Source organism: Trachurus trachurus (assembly GCF_905171665.1).
Source record: "Trachurus trachurus genome assembly, chromosome: 8".
Taxonomy (NCBI): Eukaryota; Metazoa; Chordata; class Actinopteri; order Carangiformes; family Carangidae; genus Trachurus; species Trachurus trachurus.
The window spans coordinates 29,237,138-29,256,865 of record NC_139905.1 but is presented as its reverse complement, the minus strand read 5'-3'; the positions used below and the strand labels follow the sequence as shown (position 1 = coordinate 29,256,865).

The window sequence follows — 19,728 nt, the reverse complement described above, 5'->3', positions numbered from 1 at the left end:
CCAGTCGTCTGGAACCAGCGTGACTGATGGATGTCTGTGTGTTGCTGCGTGACTTAAAGAGTTGTACCATTTTACTATGGCCTTACTCTGACAACACACACACACACACACACGTGCATGCACACGCGCACACACACACAGGCTGATGGTTGGTGTTAGTCCACATAATTTAATCAGCTATAAATATCCAAGTGTTGGACCATTGGAACAGAACTAATCCTCCTGAGTCGGGACAGTGAAGGGCAGAGTGATACACACAGGTCTGGGTTGTTGTGCATCCTTACACTCTACTGAAGCAGGAAGTGCTTTACTTTGAAAAGTTACTCTGCTTAAAAACCTTTGGCCTTTTTCCACCCACAATAGAAGGTTTATTTAATGTGACTGACTACAGGATCTGTACTGAAAGATGTTATAGCAGAAAACAGGTGAAAATTCATAGGTTCACCTGCAGGTGTTGTGTTTACATCGTCATACATGGAGCCAAACTGAGCTGTAAATCTCCAACTAAGATATTTTTATATGCTGCATTTTATTTGAAATCGATTTATATTCGAGAAAGTGAAAGTATAGAATACAGTTGTGTAAGATTGTGTGTGGTGTTTTTAATCAGAATTAAAAAAAAAGACTAATAATTAGTTAAAAGAATATTTTCATCAAGGACATTTCTGGCGACCCCATTTGAATTCCAGGCGACCCCACATGGGGTCCCGACCCCAAGGTTGAAAAACACTGTGTTAGAGTCTTAAGGCGGGTACACACTACAGGATTCCTCAAACATACACAGATTAGAAGACCACACACTTGATAACAAAAGACATATCTCACAAGCTCTCTCTCCTCTGATCTTATAGTAACTAACAGGTTCTTCAGCAGAGTATCAGGTTCTTCACACTCAATATTCCAAATCTCTCGTGGTCAAACGTGACTTCAGCGTAAACAAACATGGCGGACGAACAGGAAGATGCAATGGTGGTTGTTTTGGGCCTATTACTGTCATATAAAAAACACACAGAAAAACAAAACGACCATTGAAAAGTCATGGAGACGGCGGGAATGTGGCTGTATGCGTTACAGCGCGAGTCACACGTATTACAGATAGCTTGGAGAGCTGCGCTCTGCGCTCTGGCCCCGGTACCGCGAGTCACCATGGCAACAGGTAAATACAGGTCAGTCAGCTGACTCAGCTCTCGTCTTGATTGGCTGTTGGTCCGGTACACGTGACATTACACACTGTGCGTTGTTAGATCCCCGGTATTAGGCTCCTGTAAAGAAAGGCCTATACTAGACCAGCTCTCCGTTTAAAGGGTAAGTTCTTAAGTTCTAACGGTCATGGACCAGAGTAGAATTTCTAAAGAATGTTTAAGCTGGTGATGAGGAAACTCGCCTAGCTTCTAACTGCCTTCGTCCTGACGTCTGTCCCACTTCCCCAAGCCACTAGTTCTGATAGAGCAGCCCCCCACCCAGAATTAGTAACCCGGCACGCCTGTTAACGGCAGCTTTCCTCTTTGATCCTTGCACTTGTTATTGGCTAGGTTTAATTTAACGGTGGAAAAACAACCCTAGGGACCTGTTTATCTTTTGAAGTGGACACAAAACTAGATTAACCTTTAAGAGTCTTGGCACTACTATGGCTTAGCTTCTTACGATCATGAACAGCATAACAGTAATATTTGAATTTAAACCTCAGACAAAAAGATGAGGATAACAGTTCTCTTGTCTTTTAGGTTGAATATTTATTGCAGGAATTTAGCAGTGACAAAGCAGCATCAGAGCATAAAACAAAAATCAAAAAATAATTAAAACCAATTCTTACCCTATCGATCAACCTTACCTCTGATGAATAGTTGCCCGATTTACAATTTTGGTAGGATACAGGCTTCGGCTGGCCAGTCACGAATTTCCTGAACCCTTTCTGCTGGGGTGATGTTTAGGGCTGAGAACCCCTTTAGAGCGGAACAGCCAACCCTGATAGCAGGGAGTGTGGGGATCACCCGAGACCAAATTACTGAGTGCAGTCTTTTTGGTTGATGGCTAAGTTATATAAATGCACCAGTTCTCGGGGTCCTCGCAGGAGTAGGGTCTGACTAGCTCGCTCTCGCACCCAGTCCTGCCGCACACTTCTATATATAATTTCCTTTAATCATAATACCATAACCATATAAAAAATTATAGCATACATCTGAAGGCTGAGCTTGGGACCCTCAACTTTCCTCGACAGCGTGCTCGGCTCCACTCTGAACACCACACACACTACAGGATTTCTAGTCACAAATATCAGACTGGACAAAATCACTCTTAACCCTTTACCTACTGAGGCTAAAATGGCCATTTGGACATTATATTATTGTTATTATGGTTATAAAATGGTCAGAAAATGCTCTATTACTGAATGCTTTGCCCCCTTTTTCCAGGAATATTCAAACTTGAATTTGTAACATCTGGTAAATGATTATTGCAAACGGTATGGAAGTATTAGCAGTTAAAATAAAGAAAACAAACTTGATCTTTTTAGGGGTTTAGTGAGAAAAGAAATACTCTTACTGCACATGAAGTTTTGATTTGACATTTGAAATAGGGACCTATACATGCTGAGAATCAATCTTAGTCATTTTCTGAGTCTAGTGCTCTGGGTTTACAGTGCAAAAGTGAACCTTATTCACAGGCGAAGAAGTACAAAACCAAACTATATACAATAGGTGAAAAGACACATTATGGTGAATTTAATCGGCCGCTGCCTCAGCAACCGTAGACGTGTGGAGACAAAAAGTCGAGAAATGAAGACGAGACAGTAACCTATGGACACACAGACCTTCACACACAGTATTGTGGCGGGTAGAGGATGTGTATGTGAAAAGCAAACAAAAGTGTGTGTGAGCGAGGAGATGGAGACTGGGGGGACTTAGATACAGAGAGACAGGAAGACAAAAGTCAGTCCAGCACAGCATGTATCTGACTATATGACAAATTAAAGCTGCACTTTAACCCCTTAAAACCCAGCCAGTGGGGTTTAAAGGGATAACTCTTTCATAACCAGAATATTTTGACATGAGCGCAGGCGGGAAGCAATTCACCAAGAGAAATCAAATTTATCCACCACAGACACATCATATCCAAACTTTTATGAACTCAGAATGTATTCAGAGAAATAACTTAAAACTTTGTAATACAAATGAAGAAAAGAATGAGTGAATGAAGCGAGCCAGAAAAAAAGAGGAAAAAACTTTGTCACAAATCTGGCACTGTGCCTTTTGGGGATCATCATGACAAAGTTTTAAATTATTCCAGACGCTTGACCTCTTCGACATTTTGATTGCCGATGAGAACCGGTGTCAGAAAGGAAAAAAAAGAAAGAAAAATCGATCATGGACTTGATTGATTACCATGGCAACAATTGAAGTTTTGAAGCTTCGATTTTTTGGGGTCAGCCCGACCAAAATCCTTTAAAAACCTCAGGTCTTTCATGGCGGTCCAGCTGTACAGAGACTGAAATGATGAGCCTAATGACTTGATATTCATAGTTGATATTCATTCATATTCACACTATTCAGCATAATGCATCCTTCTTGTACTACTGTGGGGTTTGTACATCTTTACATCCACCTGTCCTGTTTTCATGGATGTGATATTACAATAACACTTTGATGAACCTTTTTGGACAGGCTTCGTCGAGATATTACATTTCAGATATCAATCGCCCAAGCCAAGTAAAGATCTGTGTAGCTAGTCACTATACAGCCATCTCAGCACTGAATACTGATCTCAGCATCCCATACTCTGGGGGGCCCCAGGCCCATCACATGCAGACTGTTAGTAGCAGCCTCAGCTTTGCTATTGGTAGATATGAACAATGGTGCACATCATCAGGGGCCCCAGAGGTTTTTGGGGCAGTGTTTGGCTGGTATAGTTGTTCAATTGGAAGTTTATGAGAGTTTATAGTTATAATTGCCAATACAAAGACTCATGTGACCCCCGTTTCCCTGTTTTTTCATCAGTAGGTCTCCTGACTGGTTTATATATCTGCTGTCACTGTGTGGTTTATTTAACCACAGGCTTAAAACATGAATCCAACATGCATACAGTTACATTTACACTGGGACGCTGGGGACATGTCCCCACCACTTTTTGTCAAGAACAATTTTGTCCCCACCACAAAATTAACTTAAAGCAGTACTAAAGAACTTTCAGTTTTGGTTGAGTTTGGCGGCACCTGTGGACCAAAGCGGTAGTGTTTTGCCTGAAGGAAGACTTCATTTCCCATGAACACTAGCGTGAAGCCCTGTAAATATCCTGCATTAAAATTAACAGAAGACATCAAAACTAAGTTTCTGTTTCCAGTGGATCATTTCAAAGTGAAAACACAAACATAATCCATTGCTAAAGTGCTGTTTTGCCTGTTCCCTCCTCGTCGTGACTCGCAAAAGTGAAAGTGAAACTTAAGTGAGAGCAGGGTTCCTACCATGCTCCTCAAAGCTGCTTAGTGCCAGAGAAAGAGATACAGACCCCCTCAGGCCATGACAGAGGTGTCATTCAACTTGTTGTAAGACGATGTATCATCACAAAAGTTATGAAAATATTTTATGAAGGTTGAAAAGTTACTTAGTGCTGGTTTAACATTATCCTAATGAAGAATGACGACAAAACGTTGATAAACTATGACAATAGGCAGCCGAAACAGTGTGCACGGTGCACAGAGCTTCCACCGGAGCCAACTCGCAACAATGTGGCTGCGATTACAGTAGTTCTCAAACTCTTTCTGTCATCTCCCGCTTTGGAGAAAGAGGAGTTTTCAAGCCGCACCGTGGGGAGGGGGGCGAGAGGGGTCTCTTGAGGGCGGCTGGGGGGAGCGGGAGGAGGTCAATTGTACCGGATAAGACAGCACCCGATATATGCTTAATGTTTGGGTGCAACAAAGTCCCTGTTAACAAAATCAACATCTAATCTGTTCCTTGAAAATAAAAAGGAATAAAGTTGGTGACTTGTCTGTTTGGAGCAGCTGCTGACAGATGTGCAGCTGACAGTGACAGTTTCCTCATCACTAAACCTGAGCCACCATCAGATCCTTCCTCGTTCACGTCGTGAGGAGGGACAAAGTCTTTTGGACATATATTGTATATTCTGTGTTTTTCCTCTCTCTCTCTCTTTTTTTTTTTTAAGTATATTTTTTGGTGTTTTTGCCTTTATTTGATAGTGCATAGTGAGATAGACAGGAAAGGGGGAGGCAGAGAGGGGGGGAATGACATGCAGGAAAGGTCTGCCCGACGCGGGACTCGAACCGGGGCCACCTGCGTTGAGGACTGTAGCCTCTACATGGGGCGGCCGCCTTAACCACTGCGCCACGCACCGCCCCGTCTTTCCTCTCTTTAACCGTTTCGTTTCAGTTTTTGCCGGTTGGCAATCATCTGGTGCACCCGCTGTTTCTCTTTTGCGCTTGCTCGCTCGCTCACTCTCGATGAGATCAATGATCTGTTACTGAATGTGCTACATATATGCCATGAAGCATGCAGGTGATGTGTGATATTACTCAGCAGGAGCATCCTGAGATCAGCAAATTATTGACTAACATGTAAACATAGTCAGTGGTGGTGGTGGTGGGGGGGTTCTCAGTCCTGATGGAGTACAGTACATTGTTGTTTTTGGCAGGCATTTTAGATTTAGTCTTAGTCTTAGTCTTTTTGACATAAATACTTATTAGTTTTAGTCAATTTTAGTCATTTCTATATGTGATAGTTTTAGTCGACGAAAGCTCAAAAAGGTTTTAGTCTAGTTTTAGTCATTTTCATTAAAAAAAAAAAAAGTCTTTTAACAAATTAATTCAATAAAGGAATGGTTTTACACATAATGTTTCCACCCAATGGCTTATGGTCTAAGGATTATGCATTAGCCTACACACAGATAAAGTGGTAACAGTAGCCTGGTGCATTCAGTTTTTCTTCTGCTGGATTATATTTAAAATACGTCGTCCATGTATCTTCTGGTGGAGTGACGGGTGACAGGTGTGTTGAGCAGAATGTGCGCGCCGCTGCATGCCAGGTGGTGGACGTGACCACACAAGGATGGGATGCAGCAGCGTTGCAGATACTTGTTGATTTTTAATTGACAGGTTATACGCACAATAAGCAGAAATGTCGTGCATTTGAACGTCTGACCACCCGTCAGCGCCGAAGAAAAGGGGCGTCAACGAAAATATTTCGTCATCGTTAACGAAAACAACACTGGTACAGTAGTAGTAGTAGTAGCAGTAGTAGTAGGAGCAGCTGCAATGTTTTCATTTCATTTAGGTCATCAAATCCTCTCACTGACAGTGGAACTAGAGGAGGAGACAATCCAGCCTGTTAGGACCTGTACTCAGTGTTTTCTCAACATCATCATCATCTCTGCCCACTTAATGATGTCATGACAAGGATCAGAGGGTGACAAAGGATGGACAGTGACGGCCCCTCCCTCTTTAGAGGTGTTAATGCTCTCATGAATATCAACATGTCAGACCCGGGCTGGGGGAGGGGGGAGGGGGGTCACATGTTGGAACATTTGGGCTTTCAGGAGCGTTTGTGTTTACCAAATGGTGTGAAGGCACCGTGGCCATCCCATCCACACCGGGGTCAGCTGATGGGAGGGTCGGCACGGTGACGTCATACACTCACTAATGGTTTAATTGTTTTAACAGAGAAATGTTTACAGTGTTTTATCCCCATCATGACATGAGTTCCTCTGCTGCCTCATCTACATTATAACTGTTTCTCTTTAATCGCTCCTTTAGTTTTCATTGAAACAAGCCATTTTCTACAACTGGTTCCCCACCAGGTAAAAATCTGGAGTTGTGGTGAACTGTACGTGAGATTTTCATTTATCAAGATGTTCTACACAAGAAAAGAAGCAGACACAACTTTTGTGTGGTGGATAAAGAGTTCAGATCTGTGTGTGATTGTTGGATTGTCTTCAAGAAAGTAACAAACACCTCCAGATTCATCAGAACAAGGTTCAGTTTCTTGAGTCAGAATCTCCACGGTGAGTCAAACCACTCACCGAGGCCTCATCAGTGACGGACCTCGACAGCTCAGGTGTGAACCAAGAACTACGTCGACTCAAATCCCCTCAGGCTTTAAGTCCTGTTCAGCGTTACCTTGACCCACAGCCTGAACTTACGGCACATGATGAGTCATGATTAACGGCAGCGTGTGTGGAGTTCTAAGGCAGACTGGCTCTAATGACAGAGTTGACTTGTCTGAACAACCGAGTTACTGATCTGATTCATCTTGACTAAACCTGGAGGACGAAGCCTGGGTTTACATGTCAGCGTGGGTTAGCACTGATCTCACACACTCACACACACACACTCACACACACACACGTGTCTTACCCCTGTAGCTCTGACGGTCTGTCATGTGACAGGGCAGCTGTTTTCTGATGCTGCCGCCACACAACACACAAACAAGTAGTTCCTGTTGTATGCATTGTTTCCAGTGTTGCCGGTAACGCACTACTTACCCACATGGAAAAAAACTATAGGTTTTAATATATGTGACATACATAAAATTGGCCGTTTTCATATATACGCATATATGCTAATATATATGGTGCATATATGCACAGATAAACTGCATATAGGTTTCATAGTATATGCGCATACGTATGTGCATATATGAAACCTATATGCAGTTTATCTGTGCATATATGCACCATATATATTAGCATATATGCGTATATATGAAAACGGTCACATATATTCAAACCTATAGGTTTTTTCCGTGTGGGTAGTAACGCGTTACTCTAATATGACCACTTTTTCCAGTAACTAATGCGTTACTATCTCCAAACCAGTAATCAGATTAAAGTTATTTATCCAAGTCACAGTGCGGTACTATTTTTTTGTCATTTTCCTTAGTAAAAAGATATAGGTTATTTCTGCTTTCTGAGTGACGCCCGTCCACGACAAGTCACGTTTTCAGCATGAGGACAACTCACGTGTCAAGCAGCCAGCGACACAAACGTAAACAGCAATGAAAGGAGGAGAGAGATGCGCGTTTCTAGCTGGAAATACAGTCACTATTTGAGTTTGTGTCAGCTAAAGATGACAATATTAAGGTTCACACTCTGTGATGGCGACAAGGTGTTACTGGGGATTTCCACTGGATTCAGCGCCGTGGAGAGATGCTGCTGGCACGCTGCGCGGCCTGCCTTTTGAAATACTCGAGTGGCTGCTGATGGATCCGGTGGAAATTGAATTACACACAGACTGTAGGCTATATGGGGGTTACAGAGAAAGTCATCAGCAAACCAAAAAGCTGGACTTCAGTGCAAAACCAGTAAGTGAGGGAGAGAAGTTGGTCTGGCAGTAGCCTATGTTGTGGAGCAGGGGTGTCAAACATGCGATCTGTGGGCCAAAACTGGCCCGACAGACGGTCCAATCTGGCCCTCAGGATGAATTTGCCAAGTGTGAAAATTTGAAATTGCACATATTTTTATCAATACGGCTTGGATACTACCCGGTACCTGGTACTTTTTTTGGTATCTGGTGAGGTTCCAAGCGAGCTGAACCTATATTCAAATGTGACATCAACCGAATGCCGGCCACTAATTGGCTTAAGAGTCGTGGGCATGACGTCCAACACAAGCATCAAACCTGCTTTTTACTACATACGTTTTGGTTCTGTTCAGTTGTTAAACCTCTTTTGACACACAATTATAGATAAAGTTATCCCCTTATGTCCCATTCTATATCTCATTGGATCTAATCCCAACATTTTAGTTTCATTTCAATTTTTTTCATAATATGAAAATAAAGTAGTAATAATAGGTTCTGCACCCTTCTAGAGGAGAAATATCAGAACATTTGGAATTAATTATGTAGAGCATGTGAAGTTCTCCTTCATCATCATCAAGTCGTGAAGACAACAGCTGCCAGAAGCACCGATGCACTGATGAGTTTCTTTCTTGTAATCCTGTGCTTTTAGTCTCAAAGTTGGCCCAACACTCCGTCCTCTGTCCTCCGTCCGACGCGGCGGACCCCTTTGATCCTAATCTGAATTTACACACACACACACACATACACACACAGCATCCTCTGGGCTTTGTTTGGTTCACTGTAAACAAGCTCAGGCAGCACATGCACAGGATCTCATACGAGTCCTCCTCTTCATCTCTGCTCGGCTCTGCACGACGATCCGGCTCATCGTCTCTGAACAGCTGCTCCTACAGTTCATAAATGCACCGCGTCTGGTTTCTAATAACAGACTTCCTTTTGTACACGGGTGGGTAGGAAGGAACCACACACACACACACACACACAGACATTTTTCCATTGAAAGTGCTGCACGTAAAAAAACACCTGTTATCAAGCGAAATGCACTGTTGACTTTTAACGGCTCAGTGATACACATCTGGAGTTAATGAGAATAGTGTGATATAAACAAGAAGAGGGATTCACTGCAGCAGGAAACAACATGAAACTCAACTGGATGGACAGACTCAGAAATAACCTCCCTGATCACCTTATTGATCAAAGATGACTGATTGATAGATGGCAAGACGCAGTTGATGCACACAGATGTTACTGTAATGTGTTGGAGTGTGTGTTAGTCTGTTTGCCTGCAGCTCTGTTCAGATTGTGTCATGATGGAGATGCCCAGTCATCTTTTCACAATAAAAGCATGCTGACAGTTCACTGGTAGAGAAGCCTTGGATATGAAGCAACAACAGTAGAGACAGTGGTGAGTGATTCACTGATCTACGAGTGAAAAAACCAGGCTGATAGTTTAACCTTCGTCTTGTGTCAGCTTTCTGCTACCATCTCTTGTGTTCGGGTCGGTTCTGACCCGAGTCTTAAATCAGCTCTAAAACACACTAAAAACAATTATTTATCATCCCATTAGTTTCTCATCTCTTGGTTACATTAGGCTTCCTTATCCATGAAAAGGTTGGTTTTACACTTATGATTTCAGTTCTCATTATTGTTCTTATCGTTATAATAGGGTCGTAACCGAGCCTAACAACACAAATATCATAATTCCGAGGAGTTTCGGAAAGCAAAATGTTTTCACGCTACATTTCCCATGAGCCTCTGCGCGCACTGTTAAATTCTTGGACCGACGCAAGACTTACGAAAGCCAAAACATTTGCCAAGAATGTTTTCATTGATCAAGAATGAAAGTCGGAGGTTTGAAGACGATCAGATACCGTCGTAGTTCCGACCATAAGCGGTGATTCGGCGGCGTGCGCGAAACCGAAAGGAGGAAATGCTGGGCGACTCGACACCTAAATAATAATAACAAAATAACTTTAAAGACAAAACGATATATTTATCGAAATTGGAACCATTAACAAGTGGTAACGTAGATTCATCCACATTAATATGAGACTCTTTTATAACCAAAAGCAAACTCCTCGGGGTCTCTTTAATCAGGACATTTTAGAATTTTGTGAAAAAAATGTTTTTGTTTTATTTTAGAGATTCCTGACAAAGTCAAAAAGCGTTGATGCAATAAACTAATTTATGTGGTACTTTATGCATTTAAAACCTAAAAAGGGGTCAGTGGCGACCCTAACACAAGAGGAAGGTTAAATCCAAACAGGAAGCAGGAGTGAAACTGAACTCTAAAGCAGAGAGATGGAGGCAGAAGCCACCGACGCCAGGCAGGACCACAGTCGTCCTCGGGCCCCGCTGACCCCTCCTTTAAAGGGATCGTTCACCCAAAATTCAAATTTCACTCATTATCTACTCACCCTCATGTCAACTAAGAGCTGTAAGAATTTTCAGAGTCCTCCGTGCCTTCTCTGAGTTACGGGGGGGGGGGTCTGCACAGCAGTATTTGTCGATATAATGGTTGTCAATGGATACCAACTTTCTTTGTCCAAAAAGACACACCAAAAAACATCCAAATACCTCCATACTGCTCGTCTGTAATGTCCCTCTGGTATTGAAGCCCCGACATGAGAAATTGTTCCGCCGGTCAGTGCAAATCACAGGAAGAGCAGTGAACTGAGACACTGGGAGCTTCCGCTACAAACAAGCTTAAAATATAGACTTATTTAATTTTTTTCGGAACAATTTCTCATGTCGGGGCTTCAATACAAGAGGGACATTACAGACGAGCAATATGGAGGTATTTGGATGTTTTTTGGTGTGTCTTTTTGGACAAAGAAAGTTGGTATCCATTGACAACCATTATATGGACAAATACTGCTGTGCGGACCCCCCCGTAACTCAGAGAAGGAACGGAGGACTCTGAAAATTCTCACAGCTCTTTGTTGACATGAGGGTGAGTAGATAATGAGTGAAATTTGAATTTTGGGTGAACTATCCCTTTAAGAGGCGTTACAGACAAGCTGCCCGACAGACACACAGGTTGGAAACAAACCAACACTTTATCCAGATTACCACTTTATTAGGAGCTCAAACTGGAAGCGAGCACAGCTGAAATGTTGCTGACAGGCTCCATTACATATGGAAACTGGCGCCGGCTAACAGAGACAGTGTTCAAGGTGAAACAGGAAGTTAAGTCTGTTAACTGTGAGGGAGGTGTCAACCTTCGTTTTCTCTTCCAGATAGATTTGTGGTCAGGTATCTGATCACCTGACAGAGAAGTTCACTTCCCTCAGATACTGTTTTGATGAGAATAATGTTACCATGGTTATAACATGAAACAACATGAACCTGACTCACCGGTTTAACAAATCTAACTATCACAACAAAACCTAGTTTTAAAAATGAGGATGACAAGAGAGAGGAGCGATCAGACCATCAGTCATTTAAGTCGACTGATAGAGAATGAATCCGCAATAATCAAGTCAGCAATGGGACTAAAACACGCTTATACGAGGTCAGACAAGAAAAAATAAAAACAAGAAACTAAAAACATGACGTTCAAAATTCACATTTAGTACGTTTTACACACAGGAGCTGCAAATTGCTAAAAAAAAAAAATATCATATCAGTGGTGTAGCCTCTCATGGGGAAAACTGTGATAAAGAATCTTAAACTGAGGTCATTGTTTTTGATGCCACTGCAGAACGATTAAAAGTTAGCAGCCAACTTCAATCAGTAATGCTAAAAACCACAGACCAAGCCAGAAATCTAAGGTGTAGTCATGGACTCAGACCTGAATCTGAACAACCACAATAACAAAGTCATCTTAAAAACATATCAAGGATAAAAAGGACTCATGTCTCAGCAGGACTTGGAAAAACTTTAGTAGGCTTGGCTATTGTTAACGGTGTCTTTACAGGTCTCACTAAAAAGTCCATTAGACAGCTGCAGCTGATTCAAAACGCTGCCGCTCGAGTCCTCACACTGCAAAAACCCAAAACCTTTCCAAGAATATTCATCTTATTTCTTGTCAAAATGTCTAATTTCTACTCAATACTAACCTTTTTCCAGACTCATTACCTAAAAATATGGTTGTAATAAGAAAGAAAAACATTCTCCACTATCAAATTTTTCTACTTATTTCAAGTGAAAATCTGCTTGAAAGAAGTAAAAAGTGTCTAAAAAATAAGCTACGTTTAATGTGATGAGTCTTATTTTAAGAATAATGAGATTGTTTCGACTAGAAATAAGAATGTTCTTGGTAAGAGTTTGTGTTTTTGCAGTGCACTAACACCAAGAAAGTGGACCATATCACACCGGTCCTCAGATCTCTGCACTGGCTTCCAGTTTCTCACAGAATAGATTTCAAAATACTGCTGATGGTTTACAAAGCATTAAATGGTTCAGGGCCAAAATACATCTCTGAATACATCTCCTACTCAACTATTAGCCGTCCAGACCTCTCAGATCATCTGGTACTGGTCTTCTATCTATACCTAGAGTCAGAGGTAAACAAGGTGAGGTAGCATTTAGTTTCTATGCAGCCACTATCTGGAACAAACTCCCAGAAACCTGCAGGTCTGCCAGAACCCTCAGTGCCTTGAAATCAACATTGAAGACTTTCATGTTTGCGGACGCCTTTCATTAACTGCACTGTAACATTATTATATCTTTTTTACTATGTTTTAGCTGTTCTGTCTCCCTTTCTGTTTTACTTCTTTTTATACCTGTTTGAATTCTTTCTCCTGTCTATTTTTAAATAATGTTTGCTTTTTATGTTCTCATTTTGCTAATATGTAAAACACACACACAGTTGTCTTTTCTTTTTCTTTTCTTTAACCTTAATTTAGATCTCGAAAGCCATTGAGGGTAAACCCTCATTTCCAATGACTTTGAGAGCACATCAAATCACATAACAATTACAGTAATCATAAAGATACATCAAACAGCAATACGTTGTCTTGTTGCGGAAATGTGCTATACAAATAAACTTGCCTTTGCCTTTAAACGGGGCTGAAAACAACAGCATTGTGCTTACACTAGAAAAGATCCATGCATCACATATCAATTAGATATTAAGTGAGGGGCAGGCAATATAAGATAAGAAGTATCTTCTCCCTGCTCCCTTCCAACCAATAGAAGAAATGTTGTGATGATATTGTCAAATTGTGAAATTGCCTTGGTTGGAATAAATAAAAAGAAAGAAAGAAAGAAAGAGAAAGAAAGAAAGAAAGAAAGAAAGAAATGTGCTACACACATAAACTTGCCTTTGCCTTTAAAAGGGGTTGAAAACAACAGCATCGTGCTTACACTAGAAAAGATCCATGCATCACATGCCCTCCAGTATCAGGCACATGCAACACGTTGCAGAGACAGAGCTGCGTTCACCAACAGCAGCTCAGCCAACAAGCCTGCCCTTTAATTTCCTACCTGCGTCTTTTTATAAACCTAAACACCATGTCAACGGATCACAAGTTGGGAGTCTGAACTCTTAAAGGCTCGGTCGGATTCAACAGTGAGCAGCCAGAACAGAAGAGGCCTAACAACCACCACCACCGCTCCCCTCCTCCTCTTCCTCCTCCTCCTCCTCCTCCCACCCAGCCCCCATTCTGACCGCCAAAGTGGACCAGTCCTGTCAGCCCCTCATTGTTAGCCCAGGAGACTGAGCGTTCCCCCCGCTGATATCCATGGAGAACGACAGACAAAAAAAAAACCTACCTCCTCTCATTCACAGCGGCCGGTGGTGGTGTGGGCTCTGCGGTCGGCGCCGGCAACCGAGACTCTGAAAACACTGAGGAGGAAGAACTTTTCTCTGTGCTGCTCTACACTCCTCTGTCTGCAGGGATGGTCCTGCACTCTCTTTCCCTCTCTCCGAGCGTTCCTCTCTCTCCCTCACCCTCAATCTCCCTGATGGCAGGAGGAAGGCCGAGAGACACAGAGGGACAGAGAGAGACAGAGAGAGAGAGAGAGGAGGGAGGGGGTGCTGGTGGTTAAAAGCAGCTCCAGGATCCATTCACATGCAAATGGCCCAAGGAGCTTCCACTAATCCCCGAGAGGAGAAGGACTACACCCCCCACCCCCACCCCCCCTGTCCTGCCAGCAGTGGCTGAGCTGCCAGTCAGTGTGGGATGGAGGTGCAGAGCTGCAGCTCTGACTGGCTACTGCTTCAGTTCACCTCCCTCTTTCTTTCTTCCTCTTTTTTTTATCACTCTCTCTCCCTTTTCAACGTTTGATTTTTGACTGTGCAGCGTTTTTTTGGCTCAGGCAGGAAAATCTCTTTAAAAGGGATAGTTCACCCAAAATTTGAAATTTCACTCATTATCTACTCACCCTCATGTGGACTAAGGGCTGGGAGAAGTTTCAGAGTCCTCCGTGGCTTCTCTGAGTTACAGGGGGTCTCGGCGTAGCAGTGCATGTCCATATAACGGTTGCAAATGGATACCAACTGTCTTCTTAACAAAAAGACACACCAAAAAACATCTAAATACCTCCATGCTGCTCGTATGTAATGTCCGTCTTGTATTGAAGCCCCGAAATGCGAAATTGTCCCGAAAAAAATTAAATAAGTCTATCTTTCAAGCTTGTTTTGTAGCGGAAGCTTCTCGAAGCTCCTCTTCCCTGTTCGTCAAATTTGGACGAACTGGGAAGAGGACAGACCCTGGTTCGTCCAAATTTGACGAACCGGGAAGAGGAGCTTCGAGAAGCTTCCGCTACAAACAAGCTTGAAAAATAGACTTTTAAAAAAAAATTTGGGGACAATTTCGCAGCTTCAATACAAGATGGACATTACATGCGAGCAGCATGGAGGTATTTGGATGTTTTTTGGTGTGTCTTTTTGTTACGAAGACAGTTGGTATCCATTTGCAACCGTTATATGGACATGCACTGCTACGCCGAGACCCCCTGTAACTCAGAGAAGCCACGGAGGACTCTGAAACTTCTCCCAGCCCTTAGTCGACATGAGGGTGAGTAGATAATGAGTGAAATTTAAATTTTGGGTGAACTATCCCTTTAAGATAGGAATCAGGAAATCAGTGATCAGTGATCATAATGAAGATGAGAAAAGAAAATGCATTGTTCACTAAAACAGCAAACTGGGATTCGATCCCAGACTGGAATAAAATCCTTGCTTACAGTGAGAGCTGCTCTATCAGGTGAGCTACACCTCACTTGCAATATAGATGTTATTGTCTCTTGAGTGTTTCAGAGTCAGCCGGCTGTAAACCAGCTGACCCCGACCTACTTTTATTTTAGTTTTTTTGCGGTCACATCAGCACGGCTGCACCTTCACATGGCTGCCTCAGTCGCGGCCGCATCATTACGCGGCCGTTGTGGCATTTGCCCATATTGCCCTATGGCGCGTCCCTGGTTGTCGCCCTTTAGCCCCAAATTTAACCTTAAAACTAAGCCATGATGCTCTTACAAGAAATCTAACAAAGAAGATGCGTAAAACCCTGTACAGGGGTTGAGTAAGTGTCTTAACATGAATGTAAATAGAGTAAAGGCAGAGTCACCGGAAAAAAATGATGAGTAAAAATCAAGCAAAAAATTAAATGTTGATGTAAAACTCTCTTATAAAAGAGGATTAGTAAATGAGATCATGATCTCACTGTGACACCCTGATTTAATAAAGCATAAGTACATGAAAAACAAATCATCTGTAATATGATTCATATTTTCTATTGTTGCTTGGCAGTTATTGTCTCATGAATCATGCCAAACAGTTGTGACAGTTGAGAGGACAGACGGAGAGATTTGGTTGCTCACAGGAAACAGACGTGGTGGAGCTCTGAGCACAGACGCGTTTCAAACGGGGAAGTTTGAGCCTCTTATGAAAATTATTTCCGTGATTTTCACATCAGCTGTTGCAAAACGTTCACGGTCACAACAACCACCCTCAGCACACAGCTCAGGGCACCATCATCATCATCATCATCACCACACTGGAGTGTTATTGTACTGTTTCAACACGAAAAGTCCAGATTGACATCTCAGGTTAATTTCACCTACAGCAGACTGATGTGACTCATCGTGTTCCTCCTGTTACTGGAGCAACACCATGCCCCCCCCCCCCACCCACCCTACTCACACACACCCACACCCCTTGTTGTTTTTAAAGGGATATGCCAACATTTTTTTTCATGTCTTGCCTCACTCCCGAGTCCATGACCAGCAGATAGACACCATCCTTTCGACTGTGCGTGAAGTAACAAGGGAGATACAGGCAGAGCCGGCGCACCGCTAATTAGCTTAGCTCAAACGCTGGAAGTGTATAGGTAGTGTTAGCCTGCCTCCTACCCGAGCCAAAATCAGCAGTCAGAAGCTGATTTCATTTTAGCTCTAAACTCTGTAAATATATCACTTTATCAACATTTCAAACATTTTTAGGCGAGAAAGTAGCCGTTTAGATAAGCAGCGTGTCGTTAATTTGTCTAAATACCAGCTGTTTACAATTTTGTTCGGGCAAATTCGGCGCTACTCAAGCTAGCCGTTGTGACCAACGCACTTCCGGTTACTTTCACAAAATAAAACCCCCGTTGCCCTTTACATACAGAAAACCACGACGATAGAATTTGTGCTTTTACTTTGAAATAGGAAGCTAACCTACCCTCGATGTAGCTAGCTTGAACCAAAATAAACCGTCTTTGCTTGAACCCTCTATTTTGACCGATCTCGTCCCGTTACCGGCATTTGACCGCTCAAGATGCCTTACCGGTAGCCTGGTTGGCACGACTTTCCAATGTTGATACTCAGCATTGGGTCTGGCCAAGACATTAAGAGAATCCATTTCTCAAAGCGCATCCTTCAAACCTGGTTTACCCGCCCCCCTCAAATGCCTCAGTCTGCTATTGGTCGAAGCCAGAATAGGCGGTGTCGAAGCTTAAACCAATCACACCGCTCTTTCCTCTGTCCGCTGCTCCATGCTGCTGTTTACAATGAGGTTCCGGTTGCTGCTCTACTGCGTCACTTACTTGAACACGCCTCTACCCAGAGCCGTTGGAGAGGCTCGACGTTGATTGGCTCTCGAAAAAGAGGGTGGAGTTCCCGAAAATTCGGGAGACAGAAATCCAGTTAATAGCACGGTTGGCCAGACTAGAAGTCAGCAGCGCTTTTGCGAGGCGTGACGTCACTAGTGTGGGCGCGACCAGGCTACCTTACCGGAGAGTTTTGTCAGCTCTGAGACCAAGATCGGCCCGCCGGTTTCCGTTTAGAGTTGCTGAAGAGTTTCTCTGATGACTTTAGGTGGAGGCAGCTAACACTACCTACACTTCCAGCGTTTGAGCTAAGCTAATTAGCGGTGCGCCAGATCTGCCCGTATCTCCCTTGTTACCGCACGGACAGTCCAAAGGATGGTGTCTATCTGCTTGTCATGGACTCGGGAGGCAAGACACGAAAAAAAAAAAATGTTGCGTATCCCTTTAACCTAAAGTGGCCACAACTTGAATGGTTTCAGGTTAGATCCCTGTTTATCCAGAGAGTGGCATAAAATATGAACCATTTGATCATAATTGCTGGATGAGGTCTTGAGTTACCGCTTAAAAAATGTTTTGTGAAGCCCCAGTGAACATTTGTGGCAAATGTGAGGGGATTCCCTTGGAGAGTTCTCGAGATTGCAATAATCACTAAGTCCAAGTGAATGTTTGTGCCAAATCCAAACAAGCTCCATGAAGACATTACTGAGTCTTCTTCGCCTTAATGAGAATGGGACAGAACTGCTCAGTTCTGCTTCTAGATCAGGCACAGCTTATAAAAACAGTGAAGGGCTCTGAGGAGTTTCTAAACACTCTATAAATGTACTTGTTAATAAGTCCACAAGCAATAGATGTCGCCTCCTGAGAGGTACTAATATATCAATCAAATGTTATTTATATGTCACGTTTCAAACAAATAAAATGTAATTGAAAGTGCTGTAAAGTTTGATTGAAATACAAATCAAAGTATGTAAAGTAAATCAAATCAAAAAGGACCAATGCACACTGCACCAGGAAATACTGTATGTGTAGGTAAAATAATAAAAGGTCAAGAAAAATAGAAACAATAAAAAGGAATACAACCATACAAATAAAATCATAAAAAACAACACAGCGGTGAAAAATGAAAGAAACAAAATCAAGAATAAAAGATAGAAATGTTCTATCATTAAAACCAATACAACAAATACAGTGAGCCTTTTATAACTCATCCATTTGTGTCATTGAGCTGTTTTCATCAGTTATTCAAACTATTAGAAAAACAGAAGCTGTCTTCAGTTTCATGTCTTGGATGTGTGTGAGGGAGGGTCAGGGGGAAGTGAGTGGTTTTGATCACTTGATGCAACCTGTTGACTTTTACAATTAATGTTATTCCTGTGGAGATCCGTGGGATCCCTCATTTTTACACCTGTAACCAGGAGTTATGACACACTATGTGTCAGTCACACTGGAAAGTGAACTGACCCCCTACACACACATGCAGATCACAGAATGGACAGTTTCTTCTGCTTTTCATGCAGCGAGGACAGACTGGACTGCTCACTCAACATCTGACATCTGACAATGTTCAGATCACTGAACCAACGCTGCAGTTAAACCCAATGACACCATCTTCACCATCAAAGCCTTACAGTGTCAGGAAAAGTCCTTTCTACCACACATTCACCACAGCCAAATGCTTCCTTATCGATACACTCTCTGCTCTCTGTGAAGATGCCAACCAGCTCACTGCTGACATGCCTGTAAACTAGTTTTCACATGTTGCTTCACACCAAGTGCCGATACAGAGAAACAAGTTCCTGACAGTATATAAAAGCAGAACATTAGGAGAACTGTTCTCGTGGACCAGAGAGAGAACCCAGGTCCAGTTAGAAGCAGTTTAAAGGGTCTGAAAACAGGAAGGAGAGCGCCGGTCTTTACCTGGTGTGGAGCCTCAGCAGTCAGCAGTGACACACATGTACAACTGGGCAGGATGTCCTTTCACTGCCAGTGTGTGTGTGTGTGTGTGTGTGTAAAGGGGCGTGGCACTGTGTGTGTGTGTGTATGTGTCAGAGGATGATGCATTTCCTGCACTGTGCGGGAAACTGTTTCCTGGTAATATCTTCTGCTGTCTCAACACCACAGTACTGCTACATGTATAATTATTATTTCTATTCTATCTATTAGGTTATTACTATATTTTGCTCCACGCAGTTGGCACTGTGCTCCTCTGCTTACATGCAGGAGCTATCAATAACCAAATGTACTATATCAATAATGAAAAAGTAATAATCAACGGCATGGTCCTCCTCATAATATTCCAGATTTTAAAGCGCAGTTACAGATTTCCATCCACTTGTGGGCAGCAGAGCAAACACAGAACCACAACAGAGACATTTTAAAAGTTGTTAGTGTGACAACAGTTACAGTTACTTAATTGATGTCTTTTTCCCCCCCCTTTTTTTTTTTTTTCCA

The 19,728-nt window shown here is 42.6% G+C and overlaps 1 protein-coding gene across 1 annotated transcript in view; it reads right to left on the bottom strand.

The window, feature by feature from the left end:
- septin12 (septin 12) overlaps positions 1-19,258 on the bottom strand; it is a 43,383-nt gene extending 24,125 nt beyond the window's left edge. The window contains exon 1 of the mRNA XM_083978091.1: positions 19,195-19,258. The gene's annotated coding sequence lies outside the window, so the exon portion shown is untranslated. The remainder of the gene's footprint in view (positions 1-19,194) is intronic.
- Positions 19,259-19,728: the final 470 nt, after the last annotated feature.